Source organism: Euprymna scolopes, chromosome 9, assembly GCF_053919585.1.
Source record: "Euprymna scolopes isolate OS-2025 chromosome 9, ASM5391958v1, whole genome shotgun sequence".
Taxonomy (NCBI): Eukaryota; Metazoa; Mollusca; class Cephalopoda; order Sepiida; family Sepiolidae; genus Euprymna; species Euprymna scolopes.
In genome coordinates this window covers 138,031,240-138,047,969 of record NC_136490.1, presented here as the reverse complement: position 1 = coordinate 138,047,969, position 16,730 = coordinate 138,031,240, and the positions used below count along the sequence as shown (strand labels likewise).

At 35.1% G+C, this 16,730-nt stretch overlaps 20 non-coding genes across 20 annotated transcripts; 10 read left to right on the top strand and 10 right to left on the bottom strand.

The window, feature by feature from the left end:
• Positions 1–367: 367 nt before the first annotated feature.
• Trnav-cac (transfer RNA valine (anticodon CAC)) lies at positions 368–440 on the bottom strand. Its single transcript has one exon. It is a non-coding gene; the product is annotated as a tRNA-Val (tRNA).
• A 1,097-nt stretch (positions 441–1,537) lies between these two features.
• On the top strand, positions 1,538–1,610 carry Trnav-aac (transfer RNA valine (anticodon AAC)). Its single transcript has one exon. It is a non-coding gene; the product is annotated as a tRNA-Val (tRNA).
• Positions 1,611–2,021: 411 nt separating this feature from the next.
• Positions 2,022–2,094, bottom strand: Trnav-cac (transfer RNA valine (anticodon CAC)). Its single transcript has one exon. It is a non-coding gene; the product is annotated as a tRNA-Val (tRNA).
• Positions 2,095–3,191: 1,097 nt separating this feature from the next.
• On the top strand, positions 3,192–3,264 carry Trnav-aac (transfer RNA valine (anticodon AAC)). Its single transcript has one exon. It is a non-coding gene; the product is annotated as a tRNA-Val (tRNA).
• A 418-nt stretch (positions 3,265–3,682) lies between these two features.
• Trnav-cac (transfer RNA valine (anticodon CAC)) lies at positions 3,683–3,755 on the bottom strand. Its single transcript has one exon. It is a non-coding gene; the product is annotated as a tRNA-Val (tRNA).
• Positions 3,756–4,805: 1,050 nt separating this feature from the next.
• On the top strand, positions 4,806–4,878 carry Trnav-aac (transfer RNA valine (anticodon AAC)). Its single transcript has one exon. It is a non-coding gene; the product is annotated as a tRNA-Val (tRNA).
• A 417-nt stretch (positions 4,879–5,295) lies between these two features.
• Positions 5,296–5,368, bottom strand: Trnav-cac (transfer RNA valine (anticodon CAC)). Its single transcript has one exon. It is a non-coding gene; the product is annotated as a tRNA-Val (tRNA).
• Positions 5,369–6,418: 1,050 nt separating this feature from the next.
• Trnav-aac (transfer RNA valine (anticodon AAC)) lies at positions 6,419–6,491 on the top strand. Its single transcript has one exon. It is a non-coding gene; the product is annotated as a tRNA-Val (tRNA).
• Positions 6,492–6,908: 417 nt separating this feature from the next.
• Positions 6,909–6,981, bottom strand: Trnav-cac (transfer RNA valine (anticodon CAC)). The gene has a single exon. It is a non-coding gene; the product is annotated as a tRNA-Val (tRNA).
• A 1,097-nt stretch (positions 6,982–8,078) lies between these two features.
• Trnav-aac (transfer RNA valine (anticodon AAC)) lies at positions 8,079–8,151 on the top strand. Its single transcript has one exon. It is a non-coding gene; the product is annotated as a tRNA-Val (tRNA).
• A 411-nt stretch (positions 8,152–8,562) lies between these two features.
• On the bottom strand, positions 8,563–8,635 carry Trnav-cac (transfer RNA valine (anticodon CAC)). Its single transcript has one exon. It is a non-coding gene; the product is annotated as a tRNA-Val (tRNA).
• Positions 8,636–9,732: 1,097 nt separating this feature from the next.
• Positions 9,733–9,805, top strand: Trnav-aac (transfer RNA valine (anticodon AAC)). The gene has a single exon. It is a non-coding gene; the product is annotated as a tRNA-Val (tRNA).
• Positions 9,806–10,223: 418 nt separating this feature from the next.
• On the bottom strand, positions 10,224–10,296 carry Trnav-cac (transfer RNA valine (anticodon CAC)). Its single transcript has one exon. It is a non-coding gene; the product is annotated as a tRNA-Val (tRNA).
• A 1,097-nt stretch (positions 10,297–11,393) lies between these two features.
• Positions 11,394–11,466, top strand: Trnav-aac (transfer RNA valine (anticodon AAC)). Its single transcript has one exon. It is a non-coding gene; the product is annotated as a tRNA-Val (tRNA).
• A 418-nt stretch (positions 11,467–11,884) lies between these two features.
• Trnav-cac (transfer RNA valine (anticodon CAC)) lies at positions 11,885–11,957 on the bottom strand. The gene has a single exon. It is a non-coding gene; the product is annotated as a tRNA-Val (tRNA).
• A 1,100-nt stretch (positions 11,958–13,057) lies between these two features.
• On the top strand, positions 13,058–13,130 carry Trnav-aac (transfer RNA valine (anticodon AAC)). The gene has a single exon. It is a non-coding gene; the product is annotated as a tRNA-Val (tRNA).
• Positions 13,131–13,548: 418 nt separating this feature from the next.
• On the bottom strand, positions 13,549–13,621 carry Trnav-cac (transfer RNA valine (anticodon CAC)). Its single transcript has one exon. It is a non-coding gene; the product is annotated as a tRNA-Val (tRNA).
• A 1,097-nt stretch (positions 13,622–14,718) lies between these two features.
• Trnav-aac (transfer RNA valine (anticodon AAC)) lies at positions 14,719–14,791 on the top strand. Its single transcript has one exon. It is a non-coding gene; the product is annotated as a tRNA-Val (tRNA).
• A 418-nt stretch (positions 14,792–15,209) lies between these two features.
• On the bottom strand, positions 15,210–15,282 carry Trnav-cac (transfer RNA valine (anticodon CAC)). The gene has a single exon. It is a non-coding gene; the product is annotated as a tRNA-Val (tRNA).
• Positions 15,283–16,382: 1,100 nt separating this feature from the next.
• On the top strand, positions 16,383–16,455 carry Trnav-aac (transfer RNA valine (anticodon AAC)). The gene has a single exon. It is a non-coding gene; the product is annotated as a tRNA-Val (tRNA).
• The last annotated feature ends 275 nt before the right edge of the window (positions 16,456–16,730 follow it).

Sequence of the window (16,730 nt, the reverse complement as noted above, 5' to 3'; positions counted from 1 at the left end):
TCTGTAAGTTGATCGCAAAAATACAACGGTTCTCCAGTTACAGTAAGTATTCTCACGTTGAGAAAGACACACTATGCTAACGACTGATGTTACATCACTGCAAACGCGACGGTTCCAATAATCTATAAACGTTGAAAGATGTTAGAAATTATTTCAACAAACGATTCAGCCGCATTGCAATTGCTTACAACTAAAATTGTTTTTGTTATCAAGCTGTAATATTTCTTTCAAGCTAACTCAATCTTAATAAACAATATATTACGTCAACTTACACAGTCCCAATTTCATTACGATCATAGTAGTTCGAATATTATTCTGTCATAATCGGAAGAAAAAAAATTAAAAAAACAGTAACTGACACTGTTCAAGGTTCCGGCGAGTTTCGAGCTCGCGACCTTCTGCGTGTGAAGCAGACGTGATAACCACTACACTACGGAACCGGACATACCATCCGTTATGTACAGTTTTCATGTCCTCTCTACAAAAATATATCTAGGCACTATTCAAGGATTACGTCTACTTAGTAAACCAACATCGACACATACATGCACACATACACTAGCATATTTTCAAGTATTTACAAATCAAGTTTTCTTTCTAAATGTGTTTCGAAATCAAAAGCATAAACTCATGTTCTTATCTATGTAAATGAGCACTAGTAATCAGCATCATAAAAACAAAACCACAACATACGATATTTTGTTCGATAGAATAAGAACTGTATAAGTTCAATTTACAGACAGTTGTTTTCTACACATAGCAGGAGTGTACATTTATTCTAGATCTATATACTCTTTTAGATCTACCGTTATTCTATATATAATAGTAATAATAATAAATAAATAAATAAAATAATAAATCTATAAATTTAAGTACGTTGTTCCACTTTTCCTTGGTGCATGATAGCTTCGATAAGAAAGATCACATTGCCAAAGCTTTGTACTTTGTGATTTCTGACGCATGAGATTGTGTAGACTTCGGATACAACACCTTAATTGTACTCACTTTCTTCGATTTTTCGTTTTTGTCCGGGTTGGAGTTATCTCTTTGCAAACATATTTCAGAGGAAGGTAAAGGTATACCCCCCTTTATCTTCTAACTACTATGACTCCATCCGTCATCACCGCTGGGCATAAAACAATAATCGGGACAACTTCGCTTTACACCGGTTTCACACCGGTTTCACACTTGATTAAATAAAATAAATTCATTGAAGTTTACGTAAAAATAGTTGTGATTTTAATCCAAAAACAAATTTACGGGCTGAACGTTTCATTTTGCACTTTCATTTCAACAGGAACTTGGACACTTACAGTAAATACAAACTAAAATTAGTAACAATAGTTTCGTGAGTGCAGCCAGCAGGTTGTTGACCTTGCCGACTTTTACCAGCTATGAAAGGGGCGGGTGTCCTGTAGTTCGAAATAACGTGTACTTAACGTACTCTATTGTAAATGTATAAAGACAAATGAATGTGAGACAATGAGGTCACGATACGAGAGTTAGAATTGTGTATACAATACGTTGTAAGTGTTAAGGTTCCGTGGTGTAGTGGTTATCACGTCTGCTTAACACGCAGAAGGTCGCGAGTTCGTAACTCGCCGGAACCTAGACCGATTAAATTTTATTTTGATATTCTCTTCCGCGACACTCTTGTTTTTCTGTAAGTTGATCGCAAAAATACAACGGTTCTCCAGTTACAGTAAGTATTCTCACGTTGAGAAAGACACACTATGCTAACGACTGATGTTACATCACTGCAAACGCGACGGTTCCAATAATCTATAAACGTTGAAAGATGTTAGAAATTATTTCAACAAACGATTCAACCGCATTGCAATTGCTTACAACTAAAATTGTTTTTGTTATCAAGCTGTAATATTTCTTTCAAGCTAACTCAATCTTAATAAACAATATATTACGTCAACTTACACAGTCCCTATTTCATTACGATCATAGTAGTTCGAATATTATTCTGTCATAATCGAAAAAAGAAAAAATACAATAATTGACACTGTTCAAGGTTCCGGCGAGTTTCGAACTCGCGACCTTCTGCGTGTGAAGCAGACGTGATAACCACTACACTACGGAACCGGACATACCATCCGTTATGTACAGTTTTCATGTCCTCTCTACAAAAATATATCTAGGCACTATTCAAGGATTACGTCTACTTAGTAAACCAACATCGACACATACATGCACACATACACTAGCATATTTTCAAGTATTTACAAATCAAGTTTTCTTTCTAAATGTGTTTCGAAATCAAAAGCATAAACTCATGTTCTTATCTATGTAAATGAGCACTAGTAATCAGCATCATAAAAACAAAACCACAACATACGATATTTTGTTCGATAGAATAAGAACTGTATAAGTTCAATTTACAGACAGTTGTTTTCTACACATAGCAGGAGTGTACATTTATTCTAGATCTATATACTCTTTTAGATCTACCGTTATTCTATATATAATAGTAATAATAATAAATAAATAAATAAAATAATAAATCTATAAATTTAAGTACGTTGTTCCACTTTTCCTTGGTGCATGATAGCTTCGATAAGAAAGATCACATTGCCAAAGCTTTGTACTTTGTGATTTCTGACGCATGAGATTGTGTAGACTTCGGATACAACACCTTAATTGTACTCACTTTCTTCGATTTTTCGTTTTTGTCCGGGTTGGAGTTATCTCTTTGCAAACATATTTCAGAGGAAGGTAAAGGTATACCCCCCTTTATCTTCTAACTACTATGACTCCATCCGTCATCACCGCTGGGCATAAAACAATAATCGGGACAACTTCGCTTTACACCGGTTTCACACCGGTTTCACACTTGATTAAATAAAATAAATTCATTGAAGTTTACGTAAAAATAGTTGTGATTTTAATCCAAAAACAAATTTACGGGCTGAACGTTTCATTTTGCACTTTCATTTCAACAGGAACTTGGACACTTACAGTAAATACAAACTAAAATTAGTAACAATAGTTTCGTGAGTGCAGCCAGCAGGTTGTTGACCTTGCCGACTTTTACCAGCTATGAAAAGGGCGGGTGTCCTGTAGTTCGAAATAACGTGTACTTAACGTACTCTATTGTAAATGTATAAAGACAAATGAATGTGAGACAATGAGGTCACGATACGAGAGTTAGAATTGTGTATACAATACGTTGTAAGTGTTAAGGTTCCGTGGTGTAGTGGTTATCACGTCTGCTTAACACGCAGAAGGTCGCGAGTTCGAAACTCGCCGGAACCTAGACCGATTAAATTTTATTTTGATATTCTCTTCCGCGACACTCTTGTTTTTCTGTAAGTTGATCGCAAAAATACAACGGTTCTCCAGTTACAGTAAGTATTCTCACGTTGAGAAAGACACACTATGCTAACGACTGATGTTACATCACTGCAAACGCGACGGTTCCAATAATCTATAAACGTTGAAAGATGTTAGAAATTATTTCAACAAACGATTCAACCGCATTGCAATTGCTTACAACTAAAATTGTTTTTGTTATCAAGCTGTAATATTTCTTTTAAGCTAACTCAATCTTAATAAACAATATATTACGTCAACTTACACAGTCCCAATTTCATTACGATCATAGTAGTTCGAATATTATTCTGTCATAATCGGAAGAAAAAAAATTTTAAAAAACAGTAACTGACACTGTTCAAGGTTCCGGCGAGTTTCGAACTCGCGACCTTCTGCGTGTGAAGCAGACGTGATAACCACTACACTACGGAACCGGACATACCATCCGTTATGTACAGTTTTCATGTCCTCTCTACAAAAATATATCTAGGCACTATTCAAGGATTACGTCTACTTAGTAAACCAACATCGACACATACATGCACACATACACTAGCATATTTTCAAGTATTTACAAATCAAGTTTTCTTTCTAAATGTGTTTCGAAATCAAAAGCATAAACTCATGTTCTTATCTATGTAAATGAGCACTAGTAATCAGCATCATAAAAACAAAACCACAACATACGATATTTTGTTCGATAGAATAAGAACTGTATAAGTTCAATTTACAGACAGTTGTTTTCTACACATAGCAGGAGTGTACATTTATTCTAGATCTATATACTCTTTTAGATCTACCGTTATTCTATATATAATAGTAATAATAATAAATAAATAAATAAAATAATAAATCTATAAATTTAAGTACGTTGTTCCACTTTTCCTTGGTGCATGATAGCTTCGATAAGAAAGATCACATTGCCAAAGCTTTGTACTTTGTGATTTCTGACGCATGAGATTGTGTAGACTTCGGATACAACACCTTAATTGTACTCACTTTCTTCGATTTTTCGTTTTTGTCCGGGTTGGAGTTATCTCTTTGCAAACATATTTCAGAGGAAGGTAAAGGTATACCCCCCTTTATCTTCTAACTACTTTGACTCCATCCGTCATCGCTTTACACCGGTTTCACACTTGATTAAATAAAATAAATTCATTGAAGTTTACGTAAAAATAGTTGTGATTTTAATCCAAAAACAAATTTACGGGCTGAACGTTTCATTTTCACTTTCATTTCAACAGGAACTTGGACACTTACAGTAAATACAAACTAAAATTAGTAACAATAGTTTCGTGAGTGCAGCCAGCAGGTTGTTGACCTTGCCGACTTTTACCAGCTATGAAAGGGGCGGGTGTCCTGTAGTTCGAAATAACGTGTACTTAACGTACTCTATTGTAAATGTATAAAGACAAATGAATGTGAGACAATGAGGTCACGATACGAGAGTTAGAATTGTGTATACAATACGTTGTAAGTGTTGAGGTTCCGTGGTGTAGTGGTTATCTCGTCTGCTTAACACGCAGAAGGTCGCGAGTTCGAAACTCGCCGGAACCTAGACCGATTAAATTTTATTTTGATATTCTCTTCCGCGACACTCTTGTTTTTCTGTAAGTTGATCGCAAAAATACAACGGTTCTCCAGTTACAGTAAGTATTCTCACGTTGAGAAAGACACACTATGCTAACGACTGATGTTACATCACTGCAAACGCGACGGTTCCAATAATCTATAAACGTTGAAAGATGTTAGAAATTATTTCAACAAACGATTCAGCCGCATTGCAATTGCTTACAACTAAAATTGTTTTTGTTATCAAGCTGTAATATTTCTTTCAAGCTAACTCAATCTTAATAAACAATATATTACGTCAACTTACACAGTCCCAATTTCATTACGATCATAGTAGTTCGAATATTATTCTGTCATAATCGGAAGAAAAAAAATTAAAAAAACAGTAACTGACACTGTTCAAGGTTCCGGCGAGTTTCGAGCTCGCGACCTTCTGCGTGTGAAGCAGACGTGATAACCACTACACTACGGAACCGGACATACCATCCGTTATGTACAGTTTTCATGTCCTCTCTACAAAAATATATCTAGGCACTATTCAAGGATTACGTCTACTTAGTAAACCAACATCGACACATACATGCACACATACACTAGCATATTTTCAAGTATTTACAAATCAAGTTTTCTTTCTAAATGTGTTTCGAAATCAAAAGCATAAACTCATGTTCTTATCTATGTAAATGAGCACTAGTAATCAGCATCATAACAACAAAACCACAACATACGATATTTTGTTCGATAGAATAAGAACTGTATAAGTTCAATTTACAGACAGTTGTTTTCTACACATAGCAGGAGTGTACATTTATTCTAGATCTATATACTCTTTTAGATCTACCGTTATTCTATATATAATAGTAATAATAATAAATAAATAAATAAAATAATAAATCTATAAATTTAAGTACGTTGTTCCACTTTTCCTTGGTGCATGATAGCTTCGATAAGAAAGATCACATTGCCAAAGCTTTGTACTTTGTGATTTCTGACGCATGAGATTGTGTAGACTTCGGATACAACACCTTAATTGTACTCACTTTCTTCGATTTTTCGTTTTTGTCCGGGTTGGAGTTATCTCTTTGCAAACATATTTCAGAGGAAGGTAAAGGTATACCCCCCTTTATCTTCTAACTACTTTGACTCCATCCGTCATCGCTTTACACCGGTTTCACACTTGATTAAATAAAATAAATTCATTGAAGTTTACGTAAAAATAGTTGTGATTTTAATCCAAAAACAAATTTACGGGCTGAACGTTTCATTTTCACTTTCATTTCAACAGGAACTTGGACACTTACAGTAAATACAAACTAAAATTAGTAACAATAGTTTCGTGAGTGCAGCCAGCAGGTTGTTGACCTTGCCGACTTTTACCAGCTATGAAAGGGGCGGGTGTCCTGTAGTTCGAAATAACGTGTACTTAACGTACTCTATTGTAAATGTATAAAGACAAATGAATGTGAGACAATGAGGTCACGATACGAGAGTTAGAATTGTGTATACAATACGTTGTAAGTGTTGAGGTTCCGTGGTGTAGTGGTTATCACGTCTGCTTAACACGCAGAAGGTCGCGAGTTCGAAACTCGCCGGAACCTAGACCGATTAAATTTTATTTTGATATTCTCTTCCGCGACACTCTTGTTTTTCTGTAAGTTGATCGCAAAAATACAACGGTTCTCCAGTTACAGTAAGTATTCTCACGTTGAGAAAGACACACTATGCTAACGACTGATGTTACATCACTGCAAACGCGACGGTTCCAATAATCTATAAACGTTGAAAGATGTTAGAAATTATTTCAACAAACGATTCAGCCGCATTGCAATTGCTTACAACTAAAATTGTTTTTGTTATCAAGCTGTAATATTTCTTTCAAGCTAACTCAATCTTAATAAACAATATATTACGTCAACTTACACAGTCCCAATTTCATTACGATCATAGTAGTTCGAATATTATTCTGTCATAATCGGAAGAAAAAAAATTAAAAAAACAGTAACTGACACTGTTCAAGGTTCCGGCGAGTTTCGAGCTCGCGACCTTCTGCGTGTGAAGCAGACGTGATAACCACTACACTACGGAACCGGACATACCATCCGTTATGTACAGTTTTCATGTCCTCTCTACAAAAATATATCTAGGCACTATTCAAGGATTACGTCTACTTAGTAAACCAACATCGACACATACATGCACACATACACTAGCATATTTTCAAGTATTTACAAATCAAGTTTTCTTTCTAAATGTGTTTCGAAATCAAAAGCATAAACTCATGTTCTTATCTATGTAAATGAGCACTAGTAATCAGCATCATAAAAACAAAACCACAACATACGATATTTTGTTCGATAGAATAAGAACTGTATAAGTTCAATTTACAGACAGTTGTTTTCTACACATAGCAGGAGTGTACATTTATTCTAGATCTATATACTCTTTTAGATCTACCGTTATTCTATATATAATAGTAATAATAATAAATAAATAAATAAAATAATAAATCTATAAATTTAAGTACGTTGTTCCACTTTTCCTTGGTGCATGATAGCTTCGATAAGAAAGATCACATTGCCAAAGCTTTGTACTTTGTGATTTCTGACGCATGAGATTGTGTAGACTTCGGATACAACACCTTAATTGTACTCACTTTCTTCGATTTTTCGTTTTTGTCCGGGTTGGAGTTATCTCTTTGCAAACATATTTCAGAGGAAGGTAAAGGTATACCCCCCTTTATCTTCTAACTACTATGACTCCATCCGTCATCACCGCTGGGCATAAAACAATAATCGGGACAACTTCGCTTTACACCGGTTTCACACCGGTTTCACACTTGATTAAATAAAATAAATTCATTGAAGTTTACGTAAAAATAGTTGTGATTTTAATCCAAAAACAAATTTACGGGCTGAACGTTTCATTTTGCACTTTCATTTCAACAGGAACTTGGACACTTACAGTAAATACAAACTAAAATTAGTAACAATAGTTTCGTGAGTGCAGCCAGCAGGTTGTTGACCTTGCCGACTTTTACCAGCTATGAAAGGGGCGGGTGTCCTGTAGTTCGAAATAACGTGTACTTAACGTACTCTATTGTAAATGTATAAAGACAAATGAATGTGAGACAATGAGGTCACGATACGAGAGTTAGAATTGTGTATACAATACGTTGTAAGTGTTAAGGTTCCGTGGTGTAGTGGTTATCACGTCTGCTTAACACGCAGAAGGTCGCGAGTTCGAAACTCGCCGGAACCTAGACCGATTAAATTTTATTTTGATATTCTCTTCCGCGACACTCTTGTTTTTCTGTAAGTTGATCGCAAAAATACAACGGTTCTCCAGTTACAGTAAGTATTCTCACGTTGAGAAAGACACACTATGCTAACGACTGATGTTACATCACTGCAAACGCGACGGTTCCAATAATCTATAAACGTTGAAAGATGTTAGAAATTATTTCAACAAACGATTCAACCGCATTGCAATTGCTTACAACTAAAATTGTTTTTGTTATCAAGCTGTAATATTTCTTTCAAGCTAACTCAATCTTAATAAACAATATATTACGTCAACTTACACAGTCCCAATTTCATTACGATCATAGTAGTTCGAATATTATTCTGTCATAATCGAAAAAAGAAAAAATACAATAATTGACACTGTTCAAGGTTCCGGCGAATTTCGAACGCGCGACCTTCTGCGTGTGAAGCAGACGTGATAACCACTACACTACGGAACCGGACATACCATCCGTTATGTACAGTTTTCATGTCCTCTCTACAAAAATATATCTAGGCACTATTCAAGGATTACGTCTACTTAGTAAACCAACATCGACACATACATGCACACATACACTAGCATATTTTCAAGTATTTACAAATCAAGTTTTCTTTCTAAATGTGTTTCGAAATCAAAAGCATAAACTCATGTTCTTATCTATGTAAATGAGCACTAGTAATCAGCATCATAAAAACAAAACCACAACATACGATATTTTGTTCGATAGAATAAGAACTGTATAAGTTCAATTTACAGACAGTTGTTTTCTACACATAGCAGGAGTGTACATTTATTCTAGATCTATATACTCTTTTAGATCTACCGTTATTCTATATATAATAGTAATAATAATAAATAAATAAATAAAATAATAAATCTATAAATTTAAGTACGTTGTTCCACTTTTCCTTGGTGCATGATAGCTTCGATAAGAAAGATCACATTGCCAAAGCTTTGTACTTTGTGATTTCTGACGCATGAGATTGTGTAGACTTCGGATACAACACCTTAATTGTACTCACTTTCTTCGATTTTTCGTTTTTGTCCGGGTTGGAGTTATCTCTTTGCAAACATATTTCAGAGGAAGGTAAAGGTATACCCCCCTTTATCTTCTAACTACTATGACTCCATCCGTCATCACCGCTGGGCATAAAACAATAATCGGGACAACTTCGCTTTACACCGGTTTCACACCGGTTTCACACTTGATTAAATAAAATAAATTCATTGAAGTTTACGTAAAAATAGTTGTGATTTTAATCCAAAAACAAATTTACGGGCTGAACGTTTCATTTTGCACTTTCATTTCAACAGGAACTTGGACACTTACAGTAAATACAAACTAAAATTAGTAACAATAGTTTCGTGAGTGCAGCCAGCAGGTTGTTGACCTTGCAGACTTTTACCAGCTATGAAAAGGGCGGGTGTCCTGTAGTTCGAAATAACGTGTACTTAACGTACTCTATTGTAAATGTATAAAGACAAATGAATGTGAGACAATGAGGTCACGATACGAGAGTTAGAATTGTGTATACAATACGTTGTAAGTGTTAAGGTTCCGTGGTGTAGTGGTTATCACGTCTGCTTAACACGCAGAAGGTCGCGAGTTCGAAACTCGCCGGAACCTAGACCGATTAAATTTTATTTTGATATTCTCTTCCGCGACACTCTTGTTTTTCTGTAAGTTGATCGCAAAAATACAACGGTTCTCCAGTTACAGTAAGTATTCTCACGTTGAGAAAGACACACTATGCTAACGACTGATGTTACATCACTGCAAACGCGACGGTTCCAATAATCTATAAACGTTGAAAGATGTTAGAAATTATTTCAACAAACGATTCAAACGCATTGCAATTGCTTACAACTAAAATTGTTTTTGTTATCAAGCTGTAATATTTCTTTCAAGCTAACTCAATCTTAATAAACAATATATTACGTCAACTTACACAGTCCCAATTTCATTACGATCATAGTAGTTCGAATATTATTCTGTCATAATCGGAAGAAAAAAAATTTAAAAAAACAGTAACTGACACTGTTCAAGGTTCCGGCGAGTTTCGAACTCGCGACCTTCTGCGTGTGAAGCAGACGTGATAACCACTACACTACGGAACCGGACATACCATCCGTTTTGTACAGTTTTCATGTCCTCTCTACAAAAATATATCTAGGAACTATTCAAGGATTACGTCTACTTAGTAAACCAACATCGACACATACATGCACACATACACTAGCATATTTTCAAGTATTTACAAATCAAGTTTTCTTTCTAAATGTGTTTCGAAATCAAAAGCATAAACTCATGTTCTTATCTATGTAAATGAGCACTAGTAATCAGCATCATAAAAACAAAACCACAACATACGATATTTTGTTCGATAGAATAAGAACTGTATAAGTTCAATTTACAGACAGTTGTTTTCTACACATAGCAGGAGTGTACATTTATTCTAGATCTATATACTCTTTTAGATCTACCGTTATTCTATATATAATAGTAATAATAATAAATAAATAAATAAAATAATAAATCTATAAATTTAAGTACGTTGTTCCACTTTTCCTTGGTGCATGATAGCTTCGATAAGAAAGATCACATTGCCAAAGCTTTGTACTTTGTGATTTCTGACGCATGAGATTGTGTAGACTTCGGATACAACACCTTAATTGTACTCACTTTCTTCGATTTTTCGTTTTTGTCCGGGTTGGAGTTATCTCTTTGCAAACATATTTCAGAGGAAGGTAAAGGTATACCCCCCTTTATCTTCTAACTACTATGACTCCATCCGTCATCACCGCTGGGCATAAAACAATAATCGGGACAACTTCGCTTTACACCGGTTTCACACCGGTTTCACACTTGATTAAATAAAATAAATTCATTGAAGTTTACGTAAAAATAGTTGTGATATTTATCCAAAAACAAATTTACGGGCTGAACGTTTCATTTTGCACTTTCATTTCAACAGGAACTTGGACACTTACAGTAAATACAAACTAAAATTAGTAACAATAGTTTCGTGAGTGCAGCCAGCAGGTTGTTGACCTTGCCGACTTTTACCAGCTATGAAAGGGGCGGGTGTCCTGTAGTTCGAAATAACGTGTACTTAACGTACTCTATTGTAAATGTATACAGACAAATGAATGTGAGACAATGAGGTCACGATACGAGAGTTAGAATGGTGTATACATTACGTTGTAAGTGTTAAGGTTCCGTGGTGTAGTGGTTATCACGTCTGCTTAACACGCAGAAGGTCGCGAGTTCGAAACTCGCCGGAACCTAGACCGATTAAATTTTATTTTGATATTCTCTTCCGCGACACTCTTGTTTTTCTGTAAGTTGATCGCAAAAATACAACGGTTCTCCAGTTACAGTAAGTATTCTCACGTTGAGAAAGACACACTATGCTAACGACTGATGTTACATCACTGCAAACGCGACGGTTCCAATAATCTATAAACGTTGAAAGATGTTAGAAATTATTTCAACAAACGATTCAACCGCATTGCAATTGCTTACAACTAAAATTGTTTTTGTTATCAAGCTGTAATATTTCTTTCAAGCTAACTCAATCTTAATAAACAATATATTACGTCAACTTACACAGTCCCAATTTCATTACGATCATAGTAGTTCGAATATTATTCTGTCATAATCGGAAGAAAAAAAATTTTAAAAAACAGTAACTGACACTGTTCAAGGTTCCGGCGAGTTTCGAACTCGCGACCTTCTGCGTGTGAAGCAGACGTGATAACCACTACACTACGGAACCGGACATACCATCCGTTATGTACAGTTTTCATGTCCTCTCTACAAAAATATATCTAGGAACTATTCAAGGATTACGTCTACTTAGTAAACCAACATCGACACATACATGCACACATACACTAGCATATTTTCAAGTATTTACAAATCAAGTTTTCTTTCTAAATGTGTTTCGAAATCAAAAGCATAAACTCATGTTCTTATCTATGTAAATGAGCACTAGTAATCAGCATCATAACAACAAAACCACAACATACGATATTTTGTTCGATAGAATAAGAACTGTATAAGTTCAATTTACAGACAGTTGTTTTCTACACATAGCAGGAGTGTACATTTATTCTAGATCTATATACTCTTTTAGATCTACCGTTATTCTATATATAATAGTAATAATAATAAATAAATAAATAAAATAATAAATCTATAAATTTAAGTACGTTGTTCCACTTTTCCTTGGTGCATGATAGCTTCGATAAGAAAGATCACATTGCCAAAGCTTTGTACTTTGTGATTTCTGACGCATGAGATTGTGTAGACTTCGGATACAACACCTTAATTGTACTCACTTTCTTCGATTTTTCGTTTTTGTCCGGGTTGGAGTTATCTCTTTGCAAACATATTTCAGAGGAAGGTAAAGGTATACCCCCCTTTATCTTCTAACTACGATGACTCCATCCGTCATCACCGCTGCTGGGCATAAAACAATAATCGGGACAACTTCGCTTTACACCGGTTTCACACCGGTTTCACACTTGATTAAATAAAATAAATTCATTGAAGTTTACGTAAAAATAGTTGTGATTTTAATCCAAAAACAAATTTACGGGCTGAACGTTTCATTTTGCACTTTCATTTCAACAGGAACTTGGACACTTACAGTAAATACAAACTAAAATTAGTAACAATAGTTTCGTGAGTGCAGCCAGCAGGTTGTTGACCTTGCAGACTTTTACCAGCTATGAAAAGGGCGGGTGTCCTGTAGTTCGAAATAACGTGTACTTAACGTACTCTATTGTAAATGTATAAAGACAAATGAATGTGAGACAATGAGGTCACGATACGAGAGTTAGAATTGTGTATACAATACGTTGTAAGTGTTAAGGTTCCGTGGTGTAGTGGTTATCACGTCTGCTTAACACGCAGAAGGTCGCGAGTTCGAAACTCGCCGGAACCTAGACCGATTAAATTTTATTTTGATATTCTCTTCCGCGACACTCTTGTTTTTCTGTAAGTTGATCGCAAAAATACAACGGTTCTCCAGTTACAGTAAGTATTCTCACGTTGAGAAAGACACACTATGCTAACGACTGATGTTACATCACTGCAAACGCGACGGTTCCAATAATCTATAAACGTTGAAAGATGTTAGAAATTATTTCAACAAACGATTCAAACGCATTGCAATTGCTTACAACTAAAATTGTTTTTGTTATCAAGCTGTAATATTTCTTTCAAGCTAACTCAATCTTAATAAACAATATATTACGTCAACTTACACAGTCCCAATTTCATTACGATCATAGTAGTTCGAATATTATTCTGTCATAATCGGAAGAAAAAAAATTTAAAAAAACAGTAACTGACACTGTTCAAGGTTCCGGCGAGTTTCGAACTCGCGACCTTCTGCGTGTGAAGCAGACGTGATAACCACTACACTACGGAACCGGACATACCATCCGTTTTGTACAGTTTTCATGTCCTCTCTACAAAAATATATCTAGGAACTATTCAAGGATTACGTCTACTTAGTAAACCAACATCGACACATACATGCACACATACACTAGCATATTTTCAAGTATTTACAAATCAAGTTTTCTTTCTAAATGTGTTTCGAAATCAAAAGCATAAACTCATGTTCTTATCTATGTAAATGAGCACTAGTAATCAGCATCATAAAAACAAAACCACAACATACGATATTTTGTTCGATAGAATAAGAACTGTATAAGTTCAATTTACAGACAGTTGTTTTCTACACATAGCAGGAGTGTACATTTATTCTAGATCTATATACTCTTTTAGATCTACCGTTATTCTATATATAATAGTAATAATAATAAATAAATAAATAAAATAATAAATCTATAAATTTAAGTACGTTGTTCCACTTTTCCTTGGTGCATGATAGCTTCGATAAGAAAGATCACATTGCCAAAGCTTTGTACTTTGTGATTTCTGACGCATGAGATTGTGTAGACTTCGGATACAACACCTTAATTGTACTCACTTTCTTCGATTTTTCGTTTTTGTCCGGGTTGGAGTTATCTCTTTGCAAACATATTTCAGAGGAAGGTAAAGGTATACCCCCCTTTATCTTCTAACTACTATGACTCCATCCGTCATCACCGCTGGGCATAAAACAATAATCGGGACAACTTCGCTTTACACCGGTTTCACACCGGTTTCACACTTGATTAAATAAAATAAATTCATTGAAGTTTACGTAAAAATAGTTGTGATATTTATCCAAAAACAAATTTACGGGCTGAACGTTTCATTTTGCACTTTCATTTCAACAGGAACTTGGACACTTACAGTAAATACAAACTAAAATTAGTAACAATAGTTTCGTGAGTGCAGCCAGCAGGTTGTTGACCTTGCCGACTTTTACCAGCTATGAAAGGGGCGGGTGTCCTGTAGTTCGAAATAACGTGTACTTAACGTACTCTATTGTAAATGTATACAGACAAATGAATGTGAGACAATGAGGTCACGATACGAGAGTTAGAATGGTGTATACATTACGTTGTAAGTGTTAAGGTTCCGTGGTGTAGTGGTTATCACGTCTGCTTAACACGCAGAAGGTCGCGAGTTCGAAACTCGCCGGAACCTAGACCGATTAAATTTTATTTTGATATTCTCTTCCGCGACACTCTTGTTTTTCTGTAAGTTGATCGCAAAAATACAACGGTTCTCCAGTTACAGTAAGTATTCTCACGTTGAGAAAGACACACTATGCTAACGACTGATGTTACATCACTGCAAACGCGACGGTTCCAATAATCTATAAACGTTGAAAGATGTTAGAAATTATTTCAACAAACGATTCAACCGCATTGCAATTGCTTACAACTAAAATTGTTTTTGTTATCAAGCTGTAATATTTCTTTCAAGCTAACTCAATCTTAATAAACAATATATTACGTCAACTTACACAGTCCCAATTTCATTACGATCATAGTAGTTCGAATATTATTCTGTCATAATCGGAAGAAAAAAAATTTTAAAAAACAGTAACTGACACTGTTCAAGGTTCCGGCGAGTTTCGAACTCGCGACCTTCTGCGTGTGAAGCAGACGTGATAACCACTACACTACGGAACCGGACATACCATCCGTTATGTACAGTTTTCATGTCCTCTCTACAAAAATATATCTAGGAACTATTCAAGGATTACGTCTACTTAGTAAACCAACATCGACACATACATGCACACATACACTAGCATATTTTCAAGTATTTACAAATCAAGTTTTCTTTCTAAATGTGTTTCGAAATCAAAAGCATAAACTCATGTTCTTATCTATGTAAATGAGCACTAGTAATCAGCATCATAACAACAAAACCACAACATACGATATTTTGTTCGATAGAATAAGAACTGTATAAGTTCAATTTACAAACAGTTGTTTTCTACACATAGCAGGAGTGTACATTTATTCTAGATCTATATACTCTTTTAGATCTACCGTTATTCTATATATAATAGTAATAATAATAAATAAATAAATAAAATAATAAATCTATAAATTTAAGTACGTTGTTCCACTTTTCCTTGGTGCATGATAGCTTCGATAAGAAAGATCACATTGCCAAAGCTTTGTACTTTGTGATTTCTGACGCATGAGATTGTGTAGACTTCGGATACAACACCTTAATTGTACTCACTTTCTTCGATTTTTCGTTTTTGTCCGGGTTGGAGTTATCTCTTTGCAAACATATTTCAGAGGAAGGTAAAGGTATACCCCCCTTTATCTTCTAACTACGATGACTCCATCCGTCATCACCGCTGCTGGGCATAAAACAATAATCGGGACAACTTCGCTTTACACCGGTTTCACACCGGTTTCACACTTGATTAAATAAAATAAATTCATTGAAGTTTACGTAAAAATAGTTGTGATTTTAATCCAAAAACAAATTTACGGGCTGAACGTTTCATTTTGCACTTTCATTTCAACAGGAACTTGGACACTTACAGTAAATACAAACTAAAATTAGTAACAATAGTTTCGTGAGTGCAGCCAGCAGGTTGTTGACCTTGCCGACTTTTACCAGCTATGAAAGGGGCGGGTGTCCTGTAGTTCGAAATAACGTGTACTTAACGTACTCTATTGTAAATGTATACAGACAAATGAATGTGAGACAATGAGGTCACGATACGAGAGTTAGAATTGTGTATACATTACGTTGTAAGTGTTAAGGTTCCGTGGTGTAGTGGTTATCACGTCTGCTTAACACGCAGAAGGTCGCGAGTTCGAAACTCGCCGGAACCTAGACCGATTAAATTTTATTTTGATATTCTCTTCCGCGACACTCTTGTTTTTCTGTAAGTTGATCGCAAAAATACAACGGTTCTCCAGTTACAGTAAGTATTCTCACGTTGAGAAAGACACACTATGCTAATGACTGATGTTACATCACTGCAAACGCGACGGTTCCAATAATCTATAAACGTTGAAAGATGTTAGAAATTATTTCAACAAACGATTCAACCGCATTGCAATTGCTTACAACTAAAATTGTTTTTGTTATCAAGCTGTAATATTTC